Consider the following 20,587-nt stretch of genomic DNA (forward strand, 5'->3'; position numbering starts at 1 on the left):
TTATTCTTCCTGCATTTAATTGCTTTCCTGACCAACCAAATTATTTCTCACCCTTGGCCGCACGTCTTTATGTAATGCTTGCTAATTGCTTAAAAGAAATTATTGTTCTCAAAGGATTTTTAGGTATGTGCTTTCCTTTTTGTTTTTTTGTTTTGTTTTGTTTTGTTTTGTTTTTGTTTGTTTGATAATGTAAGTTTTGGTGTGTAGGAGGGTTTAACGTTATCAGCAACACAAACCACTTTAAATATATAATTTCCTAAATTTTGTGTTTGGCGTATTTGCAGCTTGTCATCATTGTGTTCTCTCTCATATGTCTCTTTCTATTTTTTTCTATACACATACACATATACCCATGACGTGCAGTTGAATTCAAATGTCCAAGAAATGACTGTCCAATATTCAGATAATTAAAACATTTGCAAGAGTCATCATCATGAAGATGAAATATGCCTTCCTTTTTATTTAATAAGAATCATCCACATTTATCACGTGGACAGTAAAAATTATTGAGATTTTAATTTACAAATTAGATTTTTTAAATTACAAATTGAGATTTTATTTACAAACGCTTGCATTTGTGATGGGATTCCCATTTATTATGGGATGTAATAAGCAAATATTTTGATGATAATTAGTAACTTTAATTTTTTACAATTTTGGAATTAAAAAAATTAAAATAAATCTGTTAAAACCTCACAAGTCAACAAGATGAAGAAAACTGATACAATAGCCTTGGAACAATGTATCATTTTCCATTCATTTTGAAAGGGTATTACAAATCCAGCCATATCGTGTGCTGTATCGAAAGAAGCATGACCAGCAGGTTGAGGGATGTGATTTTCCCCCTCTACTCTGCCCTTGCAAGGCCCCACTTGGAGTACTGCGTTCAGCTCTTGGTCCCCAGCACAATAAATATGTGGACCTGTCAGATCAGAGGTCTGGAACACCTGTCCTATGAGGACAGGCCGAGTGAGTTGGGGTTGTTCAGCCTGAAGCAGAAAAGGTTACAGGGAGTAACCTTATAGTAGCCTTAGAGGGAGCCTATAGGAAAGCTGGGGAGAGACTCTTTGCCAGGGAGTGTAGTGATAGTACCATGGCTAATGGTCTTAAATTAAAAGAGGGTAGGTTTTGATTAGATATAAGGAAGAAATTCTTTACTCTGAGGGTGGTGAGGAACTGGAATAGGTTGCCCAGAGAAGTTGTACATGCCCCATCCCTGGAGGCATATAAAACCAGACTGGATGGGGTTTTGAGCAACCTGTTCTGGTGGAAGGTGTTCCTACCCAGGGCAGGGGGGGCGGAACAAGATTATCTTTAATGTCCTTTCCCAGACAAACCATTACTGAGAAGGAAAAATCCTTCTCTTTTGTAAGAGGTCCTTTTCTCCATTTTACAACACTATTTTATCTGGTGTAAACAGACTGATTTGGAAAAGGCACTACTGGCATATACATCTAATCCTAAATTAAAGAGTATGTTCAAAACTGTTGTAATCCCTATATATGGTTTTGACACCTGAGGAGTGATGCAGAGATATCTGAAGGTTTGAAAAAGTTAACTCAGTTCCTGGATTCATTCCACCTGTGGTTCTGTGAGGCATCTTGATGAGGTAATTTAGCCTGTATTCTGATATGGATATGCTACTGCTAATAACCATGTTTTAGTTAACATGGATATCTTATGCTATATTCCAAGCTAAAGGGATCCAGAATTTTCAGTTTCAGTGTCCTCCTTAAAAATGGGAAATAGAATATGCTCTTTTCCAAAAAGAAATCACTCATTATTTGAAGTCAAACCTGAATCAGTGATTGTATTTTATTTTTATTGTGCTTCAACAATTTTTACATGTCTTACTTTCCAGAACCTTTTTCTCTCTTTTCATGCATCTCTGTATGTTTGAGCTCTGCTGCAAAAAGAACCAGAAGTTCTGAAATATCAAAACAAAAGCTGTTCACACAAGATTTCCAGCAGAATCTTACACACCACAGAGGGGACTGACAACAGTCAACATCAATACAGAATCTTTTGAAGTTTCTCTGTCCTTAGTAGTGCTATAATGACTCTGTTGTTCTGGGTCTTCTGTTTCTAAATTCCATTTCCTTTTTTTTGTTCCTTTGGGATATTTAATGCAAGCTACTGTATTTGCATTTCTGACTCATCCTCACTCTTCTGGTTTCAAGTACTGAAAAGTATCATTATATTCAAACATTTGGTAACTGAAAGTATCCTTTCAAACACTGTCATTTTATAGGCTGTCAATGTTCTTTTTCAGACTCCTTCTGCATTAGGATTCTACATAGCTCTACATACTGTATATTAGCTAAAGTTTTCTTCTTTCATCTTTTTCTTTTTTTTTTTTTTTCCTCACAATTTCTTGATATCTAATAAGTGTATAGAAGTGTTAATAGACATATGACTACACAAGTTAATATTCATGAACCCTGTGTGTATCTCTTACTTATTTAATGTCAGTGAAGTAATCTAGTGGAAATTTAACATATTTAATAACATTCACATGAGAAATATTTTACAACTCCAGATTTAAGTAAATAAATAAATAAAAATCTAAAGTTATTTTCTGCACTCAAAAAATCAAGTTTATGGAGTAATTTACAGTGAAACAGCCCCTAAACCTTATAATTCAAGTTTCAAACACTTGCTTATCATATTCACTGATCCAGATCTTTCAATAGCATGCAACTGAAAACTTTTGTACATACTGTAAAAGAAATTTTTGGAACCCATTTTTCCTCTATATGAAGTAAGATCTGTTGCAGTTTAGCTTCTTAACTATTAAAAGGAGAACTATGCTTTGACTTGCAGCTAGAATGATTGCACTGATAATGGTTTCTTTGATGTCTGCATATTGCTCCCCAAAAGGCATACCCCCAAATTCAGTATTTCATCAGAAAAGTCCCATTCATGTCAAGTGTTTAGTGAGCATTACCTTCCCATGCCTTATGCACGACCTAGTCTCATATGGCTGCCAGGAATAGGATTTAGCAGTCAATACAAGCTTGCTGGATCACTCTAAACAGTGCAAGAACACATGATGAATCTGTTTATTTTTGTCTGGTTCAGATTTACATGTAAAAATATAGGAACTGGTGAAAAAAGACCATCTGACACTTAAACTCATCTTGAGTTGAGGAACATTCAATCCTTTGTTACAGTCCAACTGCTTCCCTTATTTGCCAGGCCAGCTCCTTGGAATACTTGCTATTTTTTCCTTTTCTTTGTATAGTGTGTTCAAAATCTTCATGCGCAAGGAAGAACCATACACTTTAAACCTGAATGACTTTGTTCTTGAAAAGCAAAAAGGAATAATGGAGCCCCTGCAAGAGTGTGTTGCATATTCTGCTTTAGTTCTAGAGACACATCCTGCAACTTTAAAGGAAGAATAAATAAATGGATCATAATTATAAAAAGTTTCATAAGCTACTTCTCTATATTTTACAATGTGACTATAGGTTAAATCTCTTTCAAAATTGACTTTTTAATGTGAAATATTTTCTTATATATCTTACTTCCATTATATGAAATTCCCTCTTTAAGATCATATAAACAAGTAACTGCAGTGGACTTCATTGAATGAATACAGCTACCATAGGTTAGTTTAGGTATTTATAAGATGAGTGTTCCTAATCTAATCAACACCATATGCCTAGATAATTTGTTTATTGCACCACCTACCTTAAAGTGATCATGATAGATTACCATATACTCTAATACAAGTAAGGAGATTAATGGAGTATTTTGATGCAGTAGCAGAATATTTATGAATGTATGTCTGAATGTCTGAATTCAGTATGTCTGAATATGATCAGACAGATCACTGTTCTGGGTCTGGCTGGGATGTTAACTTTCTCTGCAGCAGCCCACACAGTGCTGTGCTCTGCACTTGTAGCTAGAACAGCACTAGTATCACACCAGTGTTGTGTCTTTTGCTGCATAGTACTGGCACATCATCAAGACTCCATCCAAGCCTCCAAGAGCCAGCAGGCTGGGGGTGGGCAAGTGTTGGGGAGGGAATATCACCAGGGCAGCTGACCTAAACCAACCAAAGGGATATTCCATACCATATGATGTCATGCTGATCAATAAAAGGTGGAAAGGGGAAAGGGGGGGGGCGAGGGAAAGGGGGTGTGCTTTCATGGTGGAAGCATTTGTTCTCCTGAACAACTGCTATGTGTATTGAGGCCCTGCTTCACAGCCAGGACATTTATTGATGGGAAGTAGAGAGTAATTGTTGTTGTTTTTTTTTCTTCTCTCTCTCTGTGCTTCAGTGTGATGAGGCCTTCGTTTTTTTCTTTTTTTCCCTGCTTTTTTTTTTTTTCCTTCTCCCTTTTCCCTTTAATTAAATCATCCTTATCTCAAATTTTGAGCTCTTTGTGTCATATTTTCTCCCCCTTCCTCTTTGAGGAACGGGAGTGAGAGAGTAGCTGTTGTGGAACTTGGCTGTCCACCTGAGTAAAATCACAACAATCACAAAATCACAAAATGATTGAGGTTGGAAGGGACCTCAGGAGATCACCTACAGTGCATTGCACAGGATCACATCCAGATGGGCTTTGAATATCTCCAGAGGAGACTCCTCAGCCCCTCTGGGTAACCTGTTCCAGTTGTCACCTTCACAGTAAAGTGTTTTCTCATATTCAGCTGGAACTTCCTGTGTTTTAGTTTGTGCCCATTGCCTCTTGTCTTGTTGCTGCAAAATGAAAAGACAAACATGACCAAACGTGACTCCTTCCTTCTTGTCTTTTTTTTTTTTCTTTTTCTTTTCTCTAAGAGTAGTTGCATGCATTTTCTGTAGGTTTTGGGGTTGTTTATATTTTATTTTTCAATTAAGCAGCGTAACAGATATTTGAAATGAACACCTTTCCTGAAACATTTTGGAAACTAATTATGCCATTTTACTGTAATGGACATGGAACTAAAAAGACATGAATAGTTCCACAGGTTCTGGGACAGAACCCAAGAGCCCAGTTTCTCCAATCTTTTCTCCTATACAAATGAAAATATATACATATTATAAGTAAACCACAAAGCAGCATTATAAAATCTGAGAACAGGAACTAATTTGTAACATAGAAAAAGCAAGATAAAATATTTAGTGCCACTAGACTTTGAGCTTCATCTTCTAGAGTGTTTTATGCCTTATGTCACTACAGCTACATGATTTACTTTTACCTGTGTCCAGTTGCTTAAGTATATGTTTGTATTGAAATATGTCTTCACTAAGAAGTAAATATGCCATATATATGGCAATATATTCCATTGACTACTCTACACCACATAATAGTAGTTGCATGGAAATCTTTAAAGACTACAAGGAAAATGAAAAGCCATTAAGCCATCAGATATAGAGGTTTTTTTCCCAAAGCTGGGGATATAGTGTTCCCCTGGTATATTCCTAACTTAGATTTACATTTATTCAGATCACTTCTAGAAAGTAGATACATTAAGGTGGCTATAAAACATCTGCTATTGTAAATGAGATTCAAAAAAACTGTGACTACAGATATATTAGTACAAAACAAACAAACAAACAAAAAAACTTGTCATATAGAGTTAGATATCCACCCTAGGACAGTAAATGTAATGTATACTCCAGAAGGAAGGAAGGAAGGAAGGAAGGAAGGAAGGAAGGAAGGAAGGAAGGAAGGAAGGAAGGAAGGAAGGAAGGAAGTTGATATGTATTCAAAGAATCATGGATTATCCTGAATAGGAAGGAGCCTACAAAGATCACTGAGCCTAACTCCTGGCTCCACACAGGACCACGCAAATATCAAACCATATTTCTGAGAGCATTGTTAAAACACCTGAACTTCATCAGGTACATTTTGTTTGTGTTTTTCTAAGACTATAGACATATTTATGATTAAAATACTCCCATGCTTTTTTTTTTTTTTTTTTTTTTCCCCTGATAACAGTTTGTGCAGCATATGCCTACATTTTACAGCAGTTATTATTACCATTATTTATTAAAATTACCCAATTTGGATTTAAGTCCACATGCACCTTACTAAAAATTTGCTCCATAGAAATCCATCCAGCTTTTTATAGCACCAAAGAGTATTTCTAACTGTTACTAATGGGTTTTCAATAATATTTAAATCCTTTCCTCAACAACAAAAGCAAAGGCTGTCTCCAAGGCTGCAAAAATCCAAATGGATTGGAAAATTGAATAGGTGAAAATGCATTGTATCTCTCCCTTTCAACATTCTCTGTCCACTTATATCTTCTTAGTTGTGAAATGAGGATAATCTGAAATATTGAAGGAAAGTTTTAGAATCTTACTCCCCAGAAAAGAAATAATAATATAAAAAATCATCTACTGCCAAGGTTTTCTACTTAATAACTGAAGTTTTGAGCATCATGTTTTCCAAAATTAACATCTGTTCCATTTACAGGAGAAGATCTATGATGCTGAAGTAGACAAAGCAATAAATGGCCTTTGAGGAGCTGAGGCATTTAATCAACTGCAAGTTATTTACTGCAATATACAATATACTCCTGTGTCACACATATTATTGCTGTCAACAGGACAGTTTCAGAGAACAGTATCTTACAGATTTTTCTTTTTCCTTTTTTTTTTTTTTCCTTTTGTGAGTGTTTAGAAGAAATGTGATGTATTTCTGTCACTGTCTTTCTGAAACTCTGAAATGATTGTGACAATGGGAATGGGGCTCACTTTGTATAAATGAGAAGTTTCGTAGTCTATAAACTACAATGATTGTAACTGTCTGAAAGCAGGAGAGGAAGAGGTATTCTGCAACAGCGTTACACCCAGTGAATAGACACTGGGTCGGAAAATGGTAATTATACAGCGATTATTCAGTATCTACTACATGTTTTAATTCTAAATTACTGTATAACCTAAAGCTTACCTAGAAACAGATTTTTTTTCCTTCTTCTCTCTCCTACGATTTGTCCTTCTTGCCTCTTTGAGCTCTAATCCCTTAAAATGCCTAAAACCACACTACTGATTATCTCTGAAAATTACAATTTATGTTAATATTCATAGGAGTGAAACTCTCTAGAGGGGTCAAAGTGGAACCCCCTTATATAGAAGAGCTTTTGAAGGTTAAAGCTGATGTCTGTAAAAGTGCTGTAGGAGGACAGAAACCTATTTGCTCAGATCAGTTAAACTGTGATAGACAGTTTAACTTTTACTCTGTATCAAAATAAAACATAAGTACTGCCTTCTGAAGTGCTTACCTTTATTTTTAAATATCTTGCAGTAGGAGTTCCCAAATAGCATGTTTGTAACACTATGGACGTTTATTCCTGAAATAAGTATTGATGTAAGCAGATAAAAAGACTCCTTGAATTCTTCGTTCTGTGGTATACACCATTTTCAACACTCTTGAGAGACTTCAATCTGTTTTATTTAAATGTCTTCTTAAACCATCCAACTCTTAAATGCATCTAACTTTTGGTAGGAAAGGAAGCCCTAAGACAACGAACCTACAGTACAAACAACTTCCTTACTTACAATTTCCTCATGCTCAAGCACCTCTCCTACAGTGTAATACTTTTGAATTAAAAGACTTTTTTCATAGCCTTAAATAAGGAATATGACTCATTCTACTCAAGACAGAGATCAAGCACTGCAGAAATATCTCACCCTAAAACTTAATAGGTGCCAGCCAAAAGCACAGTAATTCACAAACCACATATGCAGAAAAAGGTCATCAGAGCAAAAGTAGTAAAAGACAATAGAAATGATGGACTAAAGTACTTATTGAATTACCTAAGTGGACAGATGACTCACAAATGATTTTAAAAGAGTCTATTTACTTGTATGAAACAGAAGGAAATTCTTATACCCTTCAGTATAGATTAAAGTGAAACTATTAGAAATACCTGCAATAAAACCCAAATGCTCAAAGGTCTCATTAATACTGAATATACAACTGAATATATTAGTATTGAGGAAAGATAAATACAAAAAATCTCTCTCCTTTTTTTTTTTCTTAAAGTTATATTTAAATTTCCTTCCTTGCAATGTAGGCCATGGACCTTATTTAACCTCTATCTCAAATTTGAAAAGCTTCTGACATCTTTCAAAGGCTTCTTACACATTGTGTGTGGATCTGCATTGCTGAACAAAAGAGGGACACAGGCTGGCATCCAGACCGGAGTTCAAGTGGCACAGAATAGTATGAGACTATCCTGCTTATACTTAACTCACTCTACATGATTTCTAAGACAAAGCTACTCAGTATACACCAAAACTGAGCCAGAAATAGAGATTACAATTTAATTATGCACAAGATCGAGGTCCAGAGATGAAGTTCACTGCTGGCCCTTTTGTTTAACAGTAGACATATACTCTGAGAACCATCCAAACTCTTCAGAAATATTACTTTTCATTTAATAATAACTATTTTGTAGCATTCCACCTAACTCTATTAATGAAAATGGGAAATATTGGGGAAATCACAGAATTATGGGAAATATTTCACCCAAGATCTTCTTGAGAAAATACGAACAAAGGTAGTATCAGGTTTGGGTCCTTGTTGAGGGACCCTGAGAAAATTCAACAAGGACCTTCTGGGCCTTACAACACATCCTAGAAGTGTGTGATCCCACATAAACTGTCCCATATTATTATGCCACGTCTCAGAAGCAGAGTTTCTGATAGCCCAAATTTATCGATACACAGTTGTGGGCTGTGGGCGATACTGCATGTATACTGTTTCACATAAGGTAAGTATTAGGTTTACCTGGTGGGATTTTGTTAGTGCGGTGCTACAGGCATGGCATCTGTGAGAAGAATTTAAGAGCTGCTCCACATGAGGCAAGAGCCAGCTCCAGATGTCTCCAGAAGGAACTGCCACTGGCCTGAGCTGAGCCAATGAGCTATGTTGTTTGCACTTCTGTGAGACCATATATAAAAAAGGAAAAATGTGGCACGACAATACTTGAGAGAGAGGAGTGAGAAAATGTAGAGAGAAACAATCCTGCAGACTCCGAAGTCAGTGAAGAAGGAGGGAAAGCAGGTGCTCCTGGAGATGGAGCTGGAGTTCCCCTGCAGCCCATGGTGTACCATGGCAGAACAGATCACCACAATGCAGCCCATGAAGTATCCCATGGTGAAGCAGGTGGTCTTGCAGGAGCTGTCACCCATGAGGGACCCATGCTGGAGCAGTCCATTCCTAAAGCACTACACTCCATGGTACAGACCTATATTAGACCAATATTAAAACAGTTCTTAGAATCATGGAGTCATTAAGGTTGGAAAGGACCTTTGATATCAGCTGGTCCAACCATCCCCCTACCACCACTGTCACCCACTAAACCATGTCCCTAAGCACCAGGTCTAATCTTTCCTTGAACACCCCCAGGGACGGTGACACCACCACCTCACTGGGCAACCTGTTCCAATGCCTGACTGCTCTTTCTGAGAAGACATATCTCCTAATTTCTAACCTAATTTCTAACCCTGGTGCAACTTGAGGCCATTACCTCTAGTCCTATCAATAGTTATCTGCAAGAAGAGGCCAACACCCAGCTCTCCACAACTTCCTTTCAGGTAGTTGTAGTTCTTGAAGAACTGCAGCCTGTGGGAAGCCCATGTTGAATCAGATCAGTAAGGACTTAATCTGCTTGGAGGGATCCCAAACTGAAGAAGGGGAAGAGAATGAAGGTGAGGCAGAGACAAAGCATTATGGACTGATTCTATTCCCCATTCTCCTGCACCAGTAAAAGTCTGTATTTCCCATAATGGTAATTGGTCTCCCTCTCCTTATCTCAACTACTGAGCTTTTTTACATCCTATTTTCTCCCCCGGTCCTTTTATAAGGGGCAAATGAGAGAGCAACGTGGTGCTGCCTTGGTGTTAAACTACCACAAATTTGAAATGTCCATCTAGTATGGACACTGCCTATCTACCCTCCATTGAGATAATTTGAAGAAACAAACACAAACCTTTTTGGACTACATGGCCTTAAATTCAGTGAGTCACTCCATGAGCAATATGGGAGTATTGTACTCTCCCATATAAAATGAAATGAGAAAATGTATTCTAATTAGCACAAGCACAAGACAGCTCTCTTAACTAATGCCATAGCCAAACACCTATCTTTGTATCCCATGATATTCACTACTCAGGAGTAGGTCAGACCTTTACATTAAAAATGCTGGATCTTTGCAAAGTTCAGGAAAAATCTGGAATGAGCATGCTTGGAAACACAAAACATCTTTTGTGGATTTATCTGAATAAATGCCTTCACAGCAGGTATCTTCTTCTGAGTTAGTCACCTTCAAACCCATTATTGTCAATAGACATAAATAAGCAGTTCAATTTTGTCTGAAGAGGTGTACTTTAAGATGTCATGGATCACAGTCTAGAAGAGGATTTTTTCTCCCCCTAGTATAAATAGATCCCACATAGGCAAACTTGGTTTTTAGCTAAGAAAATACTAACTCATGTAGTGAAAATAGAATAAACCTAGGCACTGTTTTGGGATGTTTAAAGGCAAAAATTGATTTTTTTTCCTGCAAGCTCAGGGAGGCCAGAAACCTCCCATGGAGCATAAGGGCAAAAGCTCTCTTGATCTTGATTTTCAGTACAAATAGAAATCATTAAGTGGGGGTCTCACAATCTTTCTGACTTTTTAGATTTTAAGCAGGAGGTGTCAGAAAGTTACCACAGGGATAACTGGCTTGTGACGGCAAAGCATTCATAACGACGTCACATTGTGACCTTTCCATGTCAGCTCTTCCTATCATTGTGAAGCAGAATTCACCAAGCATTGGATTGTTCACCCATTATTTTTCTATATGCATTTCTGCTTTAATTATTGTGTTTATTTCATAATTTTCCTAAGACTAGGAAAGTTTTATCTCATAGTTGTGGCATCTATAGGCTGAATCCTATCTGTAAACTGCTCGTTGCAGTGTGAGAGCAATAAGTTCATGTTAAGTATTGCCAAATTAAGCTTTTTATTAAGGCAAGATATGTTTTTCTTCTTTTATTTTAATTTTCAGGTCATTATCAAAGATTATTTCTTACTATTCACAATGAATATTGTACTTTTAGAGGAAATTTCTTAATCTGAAGAATCTTTTGAATGGGAGATTTATTTATTTATTTATGGTTACTCTTTTAATTATTAATATGTGGAGATAATGTTACTTATTATTAAAGCAAACCAACTTTTTGTTTGTTTGTTTTTAGCTTTGCCGATGTTTATTTTTTATACTGAAATTGTCCATGCCAAGCATTTGCTTTAAGATGGATTATTTTGGAACATTTGTAGCAAGAGGGATACAGAAAAGAAAATCTATTGTTTCAAAAATTTCTTACATCCACTTCATTGAGAAGCACTGAGCGAAGAGGCTGATGTAAGGAAGACCATGAGATGAAACACACAGCTCAGGAGAAATTAGGTCCAAATAGACTGAAACATTAGTACTGAGACTATATTTCTTGGAATTCAATAAATGTTGCTTTATTTTTCTGACTTCCTGAAATATGTTTTCAGATATATTTAAATTTTTAGGGTTTGGGGTTTTGCTTGTTTCTTAGTTTGTTGTTTCATTTTTAGTTTTTTGTTGTTGTTGTTGTTGTTATTTGTTTGTTTGTTTGTTTGTTTTCTAAAAATAGATGAAGAGTTGTATTTACAGGAGTAAGAAATTGCTTGAGAGAGCAGGATTGGTTATTTTAAGTAATTACTCTTCTGATACAATGCTTTATTTTGTCACAGGACACGTGAGTGAAACACTAATTTAACATTTTATATACCTAAGTCAATATATAACCTTGAACCAGAATAACTGAACCTGGAGTGTCAATTATTTTTCTGGGAAGAGTGATCTGCAGTTGGCTTATATAGCAGATTGTTGCAGATAAACACATTGTATGTCACTATTTTAATGTTATCACAAGAAATTTTATTATGCTGGTATTATGTAAAACATCTCTGAAGCAGCCCTGAAAATGCTTTTAAACTCAGTGTAGTGGCTTTACATGGCAAGGTTTTGGTAGCAGGGGGCCATAGGGGTGGTTTCTGTGAGAAGGATCTAGAAGCTGCCCCATGTTTGGGAAGGGCCCCACGGCCGACCAGAGCCGAGCCAATAAGCGATGTTGTTTTTTGCCTCTGTGAGAGCTTATTTAAGACAGGGAAAAAAACGCTGCGCCACACAGCAGCTGGGAGAGTGAGAGCAGTGAGGAACAGCCTTGCAGGTGCCAAGGTCAGTGTAGAAGGAGGGGGAGAGGTGCTCCAGGCGCCGGAGCAGAAGTCCCCTGTGGCCTGTGGTGAGGACCACGGTGAAGCAGGATGTCCCCCTGTAGCCCATGGAGTACCACGGTGGAGCAGGGTTCCACGCTGCAGCCCGTGGAGGAGACCACGGTGGAGCAGGTGGCCCTGCACCGACGGAGGCTGCCGCCTGTGGAAGACCCCTGCCAGAGCAGATTCCGGACCAGACCTGTAGCCCATGGAGAGGAGACCACGCAGGAGCAGGTGACCTGGCAGGACCTGCTGCCCATGGGGGAGCCAGGTTGGAGCAGTTTTCTCCTGAGGGATGGACCCCGTGGTACGGACCCATATCTGGGGTGGTTCTGGAAGAGCTGCTGCCTGTGGGAGGCCCACGCCAGATCAGTTCATCAAGGACTGCATCCTGTGGGTGGGACCCCACAGCACAGGGGACGAGAGTGACCGAGAAGGAGCGGCAGAGAAGAAGTGCTGTAGACTGACCATAACCCCCATTCCCCTGTCCCCCTGCACCACTCGGGGGGGAGGAGGTGGAAGAGGATGGATGGGGGGGAAGGTGCTTTTGGTTTCTTTCCTTTGTTTCTCACTTCTCTGGCTTGTTAGTAATAAGCAATAAATCTTACTATCTCCCTATGCCGAGTCTGTTTTGCCCATCACAATAATTACCTTGTCCTGATCTCAACCCTTGAGCCCTTTTCATCGTATTTTCTCCCTGTTCCTCTTTGAACAGGGGGAGTGAGAGAGCGGCTGTGGTGGAGCTTGGCTGCCCACTTCAGTAGAACCACCACACTCAGTAAAGGTGAAAGAAACTGAATTACCAAGATACAGTTCCAGGCTAATTTCCCACGAACCATGATCATATGTTACGTTCCAGAGGCAGTGAAATCTATCTGTCCACCTACATACATACATACATACATACATACATAAATAAATAAATAAATAAATAAATAAATGCATGAACGAATGAATGAATAGTTAATGTGGTTTCATAAAACGACACTGAATCAAAATTGGACAGTAGGGACCGGTTTTCAGTAAATGAAGTTATATCTTCTCAGGTTAGCATTATGATTCAAAAATATCTTCAGAGGATTTTCACTGTTCGTTATAATGCCTCAGTATAGGAAACTGACTACATTGCAGTATTTATGTTTCTAATATATGACATGGCAACTAAACACAAAAATCTAATCTAACTCATTTCAGATATAGTACTAAAATTACACTCTTTCTTTCATATTTTATTGCAGTTCATTGCTACAGCTGAAGGCATTCACTACCCATTCAGTATGAGAATTACATGTGCTTTGAAATTAATGAGCCAGAATGAATCTCAGACCTTACAAGGTTAATTTAAGCTTTTCCTGCCCTGTGTTTTCCTGGAGTTTTACATTATGCAAATTGCAGGTGATGATGTGAAGCTGAAGGAAAACCCGCAAGTCATGAAGCCAGGTCACAGTTATGGAACAGAAATTAGAATAGCTGATGATCAGAAGAAATGACCCTACTTTGTCTTTCTCAGCAACTCATGAAACTTTTCTTCCCTCTAATGCAGGCTCTTGCAGAGCTGCTTTATCTCTTCAGTGAGATTATTTGGGACAAAAGATCCTTAGAGCCAAAAAAAGACAAAAAAAAAAACTAAAAATCTTACGGGTTCAGAATTTTCACCAGAAAGATAAAAAAATATTAATAATAAATAAATAAAAAGGAGAAAGAAAAAAAAGGAAACTTTATGATGATTTAAACTCTCAGTTGGATTCCTACCAACTGAAGTGCCTTAATATACTTTATTCTCTGTATAGAAGATTCATTGCATAATCACATTCCATTTGAAAAAAAATAATTATATATATATATATATATATATATATATATATATATTTTAACAGCAATTACTCTGTCATTCTGCATTACCATTAATTTCATAAACAGAAGACCCATGAGAAAAATAATGATACAGGTCTGAAGATTTGACAATTCAAGTAGAAGGCCTTTCATTTTACTAAAACTGCTTCTGGTTGTACCAGTAAAGAACTCACCGTCTATTCCCTGTGCACTTGGCATATATTTCACAGAACATTGAAGACATATTTGCTTCATCATGTATATGCTTTAAAGCTGTGACACAGTATTTTTAATGTTATTTTAAAATAATTTTTCTCACGTTTTAACCACACTATGGTGGCATTATGTATATATGTTAAATGCATAGAGGTAGCTATTAGTTCAATATAAACTGTGACATGTTAAATATAAAGTGACATATTAAATATAAAGTATTATTTAAAGTATTATAAGGCCTGGAGGGGAAGACGTACGAGGAACGGCTGAGGGCACTGGGCCTGTTCAGCCTGGAGAAGAGGAGGCTGAGGGGAGACCTCATCGCAGTCTACAACTTCCTCGTAAGGGGGTGTCGAGAGGCAGGAGACCTTTTCTCCATTAACACCAGTGACAGGACCCGCGGGAACGGGGTTAAGCTGAGGCAGGGGAAGTTTAGGCTTGACATCAGGAGGGGGTTCTTCACAGAGGGAGTGGTTGCACACTGGAACAGGCTCCCCAGGGAAGTGGTCACTGCACCGAGCCTGACTGAATTTAAGAAGAGATTGGACTGTGCACTTAGTCACATGGTCTGAACTTTTGGGTAGACCTGTGCGGTGTCAAGAGTTGGACTTGATGATCCTTAAGGGTCCCTTCCAACTCAGGATATTCTATGATTCTATGATTATTTCAAGGTCCATCCTGAATTTTTCTCATGACAGAAACCTTAATAACTGAACATTCACAAACAACGTTAAAGAAGGTGAAGAAAAACTGACATTGTTTAAGTTAATAAACCATTCAGAGCATAAGAATAAAGGCTTGGCTATGTTAGTCTTCATTAAACATTACTTTCAAATTGTATGCATTTCTGTTAAATGTGCTTTAGAGACAAGGCTGGTGTTGATGAACCTTTTCCACAGTATTTCTCTTCCCCCATCTGCTCCTTATTCAACTTTATCTCCTCCTGCTCCTTACAGCCTCTAAGCCATATCCTTATCTTATAGCTGATGCTTTGAACTCTTCCTGTGTGCAGGCAGTGCTTGCTGCATAGTGTGAGCAGCAAAAGCTCTACAGCAGCCAAAAGAGAGCAGATACCTCAAGCCTTACTTGCACACCATTTGCAATAGCAACACACATTATGAGTTCACCATCCCTGTCCTGTGATCAGTTCTAGAAAATTTCTGCCACTGAAAATCTAAAATCCCTAAGGCCCTGCCTTCTGTTTTACAGGCACATAATCCTTTTCTTTCATCAGCATGGAACAAATGGCTACCCCTGCTGTGCTACTTTAATTCCCCAAGCCAGTACAGGGAATAAATGATGGTTTCAAAGTCTTCACAGCATGCTGCTACTGAATGTAGTGATGAGTAGGACTGGTCAAGCACTGTGCTTATCAGTGTGAAAGATTAAATCTTCTTGTCTATGTTTCTCTTCCTGCAAGTATTTTTAAATAACAGTTATATAAACAAGGCTCATGCAACTAACCATGTATAGGTAGGAATAGTTAGATGAAAATGAAAAGCCATAAACTATATCATGTCAAAAGCTTTCCTAACATATGCCCTGCAAGCGCTTCTTGCTTTTCGGAATTCTGATCATCAGAATGATTCAAGGGACTAGAATGCTATTATTTGTTATTAATTATTGAAGCATAACGCTAGAAGCAATTTTGTCTCACCTTCCCTCTTTCTCCCACTGGAGTTGCTTGTCTGATGTCTGTTACATGCTCTGCTGTAAGCCCACAAGAGTCTTCTAGCTGTTTTGCCACAGGAAAGAGAAGATAGAAACCCATGGATCTGCAGAGAGAGGGGAGCAGACATGCCACATGACCTACTTGTACAGCCATAGCACATTTGTCATGAATGTATTCATGTGCTGTGTTGTGCATGGGACTGGCTTGTAAGAACCAATCAATGCATCTTTAACAGCTACGTCCCAGAAGACCCTGTGTTATGTAGCCAGTTCTCATGTACTGTTTGCAGCTATTTTTTTAATTTTACATTCTATGAATGCTGTGTATGCATATACATACATATATGTATATGGGTTTATATATATATATATATAGGTTATATGTATATAACCTGCCAGGGTAAGTGGAACTACTCTTCTGGAAGTGATCTCCTAAAGGTCTGGTAGCTCTGCAACTCCTGTCCACTAGAAAATGCATTGTCCTGTGCTTTTTTCTGTTATTAAAAACATTTTTTTATTTTGTTTTGTTTTGTTTCTGTTACTCCCAGAAGGTTTGTACAGCTATTCCTTGCATTGGTCATCTCATTTCATAATGAGAACATAGGGTTTCCATGTCCCTAAAGATTTCCTATAATCAAGTCACAGCTTTTACTCAGTGCACCAGTCTGTGTTTTGACATAGTGCTTGATATTCCCTGTGCACACAAAATATTTTCTTACACATCCCTCTGTGCAAAAGATTTAAGTGCTTTCTGTTGCTGTTGTTCATGCAGAGAATTTTTTTTTTTAATTTCAGAGATATCACAGCAAGATCAGGTTGATATATTTATGCCAAAATACATCACATTTCCTATGAGCAACTACTGAAGCAATAACATTTAAGAAAAAGATCTGTTAGAGTAAAACAAACAAACAAAAAAAACTGGTGTCAGTGATGTTGCCTTTTAAAGATGAAAATGAGAAAATTACAAAAATTACAGTGCTAATCATTCCAGTAGATGAATGTATCTGGATTAGACATGGCACAGTCTATGGACTATAATGACTGTATGAAGTATATGAAATTCCTAGAATGCTCCTTCTGTTGCAGAAATTACTTAGTAAGCAAATATTTATCCAAATTCTGGCCTCAGACATATCTTCTGCCAATTAAGGAGAAATGAAGACCAGAGGTATATATGAAAAAATAAAAATAAAAAATCAACTTTATTATGCTCACTGACTTAATCTGAAACCATAGACATCTGTTTCTGTTGGTGGTGTTTGTTTTTTTTGTTTGTTTGTTTGTTTGTTTTACTCTTCTATACTTAACACAATTATTTCTCCATGGTAGTAACACACCACATTTCTTAAAGGAGCCCACATCCTGGATGAGGATCTGTGTGCTCTTACACATCTTCAAGGACAGATTTCACTACTTTTTACTTTTATAAAATCCCTTATGAAAGGTGCATCCTCACATATTCCTTTGGACTCAGAAATAGTTTCCATCTACAATTACAATTACAGGCTCATATCTGGGTGAAATTACATGCATTTTACATACATAAAGCTTACAATAGTATAGCTGAGTGGTGTGAGAATTTTGCTACTGACTGGAGAACAGAAATAAGAAAAAAAAAAAAAAAAAAAAGCAAGCTGAATAAACTGAATAAACTTCCAGATTTGGCAAAATGACGGCTTCATAACTAAACACTAGACAACTAGATTTAAATATTTGGTCCAAATGCTATGTATGTCTTCATTAGTAAATATAAGGAGTAAAACCTTAGAAATTCCCCTAATTTCTAACACCAAAGTGCGGTGGCACTGGCCATATCATTTTTTGGTGAAAATAATTTGATATGACTTCTGTGCTAAATCAGCTTTGAGTGTATTTGTCATTAGCTGACTTCAGCATCATGACCATACTCCCTTAAGAAAGAGATGGAAGTATCAAAGTGCACATTGCATGTTTTTCTTACCTCTATTAGGAAAAATTTAGGTTCAGAAATATATAGCAGTGTCTTCATAGAACAAAGAAATAATATGCAACATTCTAATTCTCTACATTGATTTTAAAAGACACTATGAACTCTTAATTTAATTCTGTTTTTAAACCCAAACTTTCTGAGTTAGTAACATTTTTCTCATAACATGCATGTGTGTAAATTTTTATACAAGGGACTAAGTACAAGAGAATAGTGCTACTAAATTATTAATTATTACTAATTAGTGCTGCTAAGTTACTACAATTGGATAACAGTAAATTAAACATTTTGTCCTTTTCCTTCTACTTTCACAAACTGAAGCAAAATTGGCTTTAAACCAATATTCCCTCACGTACAGCAATGGCTTCAACGTTAAGTGATGGAAATAAATAGTTACAAAAGAGAATGTTTTCACATCCCAGGAGAAAAACAGCAGTTCACTTTTCTCTGTGCTGATGAACCCTGGCAAAAAGGTCAAAATATGTCCTCAGAACTCATAAGCTGACTGCAACTTCATCACAAACTCACTTTGCATTAAAAATTTGATTGTGCTCTCTACAGATTGCACAAAAACATCAGCTAAACAACCATGGAAACAGTATACCAGAAACTGATGGAAAATTAAAACTTAAAGTCACCATGGGAGCTTTAAGATCTGCAGGAAAAATAAAAATAATAATAAAATAAAATAAAATAAAATAAAATAAAATAAAATAAAATAAAATAAAATAAAATAAAATAAACGTCAACTTTAGAACTCCATGCCCCCATCATTTCTTGAATTGGTTTATACAGGGTGAGAGTGTCTGTAAAATGTACTTTCATAATGTGATGAGATGTATGAAGTTATTAGGAGGAAGAAATCACTGAATACAGAACTGAACTCTATACAGTAGTCTGAGAAAACGTTTGAAGTAAGATGGGTAGGGAGAAAAAAAAAAAAAAAGAGAATATTCTATATTGTTCCCCAGAAATATGGACAATTTTTCTCCTTTTAATGTGCTGTCATTTTACCAATGGTATAGAAAGTCACAAAAGAAAATAATGAAATCAACAAATATCCTATCACATGGCTCATCTGTGAGCACCACGTGGAAAGAAAGGCTTGTTTCCCTATAGGAAAAGTGAATTAGCCTTGACTCTTGCTCTAATCCAGACAACTTGCTCAAACTGAGAATTGGAACATTCAGAGAAGTACAGCAAGATGTGTATTGGAGCAAAAGCAAGACTTTTGGTTTCCTGAAAGGAAAAGCTCTTTCTAAATCCAAGAAAGATCTTCAGAACAGGTTTGAGGTGGAAAAAAGTACATTCTGCTGGAGGAAGCTCTTGTTTCTCCTTTTTATTGCCTGGCAAAAGTATAGTAAAAACAAATAAAACAAAAACAAACAAACAAACAAAATCATAGAATAGTTTTGGGGGCTGGAAGGGACCTTAAAGATAAAGATAAAATAAAAATGCTATTTATAAGCCACAAATTTTGTGAAGGTTCATGTGTTTACCTCAAAATCGGCAAAGAGCCCCTACAGCCTTAGACCCATACAGTCACAACCTGAAGCTGAAACCTGTAAGAATGAATGTTACAGAGTTTCTCTCTCAGTAGCCTACCTTGGAGACAAAGGATATAGCTTGTAGATGGCTTTCCATGTACTTGCTGAAGTCTGAGAGTATGCTATCTGGAGGCATCTATTAGACTACACAAGAGGCAGAGAACATCCTTGCCCTCTTCCAGTTGGAGACAGGGAGAGACACTCTAAAGCCTTTCAAAATGTACTTCATGTTTATGGGTAAGCACTGAATCACCCCTTATATTTTCATTAGGTACCCTATCACATTAAACACCTGGCTGATATGATAATGTCTGCATGGTAATTACCAGAAGTTAGATGTCTGAATCTAAACTAGAACCCCACCCCACATGCCATGATGCTTGTGGCAAATCACAGGAGCTGGCAACCCAAAGGCAGTTCCAACTGTTGCTCTAAACACATATTTTCAGTGGCATCAAAATTATTCTGCTTTTATGTGACCTTCAGTGCACCTAGCACTTCTATATCTAATCATACTGGTTAGTCCTAGTTACAAAGACACAGTGCATCTCTGGAAGAAGAATATATGTGCGCAGAGTAAGGCACCCAAAATTATCAGAAGGAGAAAGGCATTTAGATATTTCATCTGAATTAACAATGCTAGACAGATTTTCTGGAAATCTGTTGATAATAGGACAAGCAAGATGTTTTATGGTAACTCAGTTCAGGTGACTTGAGTTATTAGTAAGATATCCAGAAAATTGTCCTGTATTAAAAGCTTTTACACAGACTTTGTGTTGTCTAAATGTCATCTCTAGTGCTTTAAACAGGATTTATATCCTTTTCACGTTGCTAAGTATTCTATCAATAGAAAGAGTAAATAATCAACAGCTTAAGAGTTAGAAATACAATAAATAGAAATAAATAAAATAAATAGAATTATTGACATTTATTTTAACTTCAGGGAAAATAGGTATTTTACAAATGAAGAGATTTGTAGAAATAATGAGAAGAAAAATTAATGAGTGGTCCTGTAGTCCCACTAATCAAAAAAAAATCTCCCATGGCATATGCCTATGATATTCAAGGTATAATTGTCCCAAAGATCATTCTGAAACTAGACTTGTTTTTCA

This window comes from Anas platyrhynchos, chromosome 1 (assembly GCF_047663525.1).
Source record: "Anas platyrhynchos isolate ZD024472 breed Pekin duck chromosome 1, IASCAAS_PekinDuck_T2T, whole genome shotgun sequence".
NCBI lineage: Eukaryota > Metazoa > Chordata > Aves > Anseriformes > Anatidae > Anas > Anas platyrhynchos.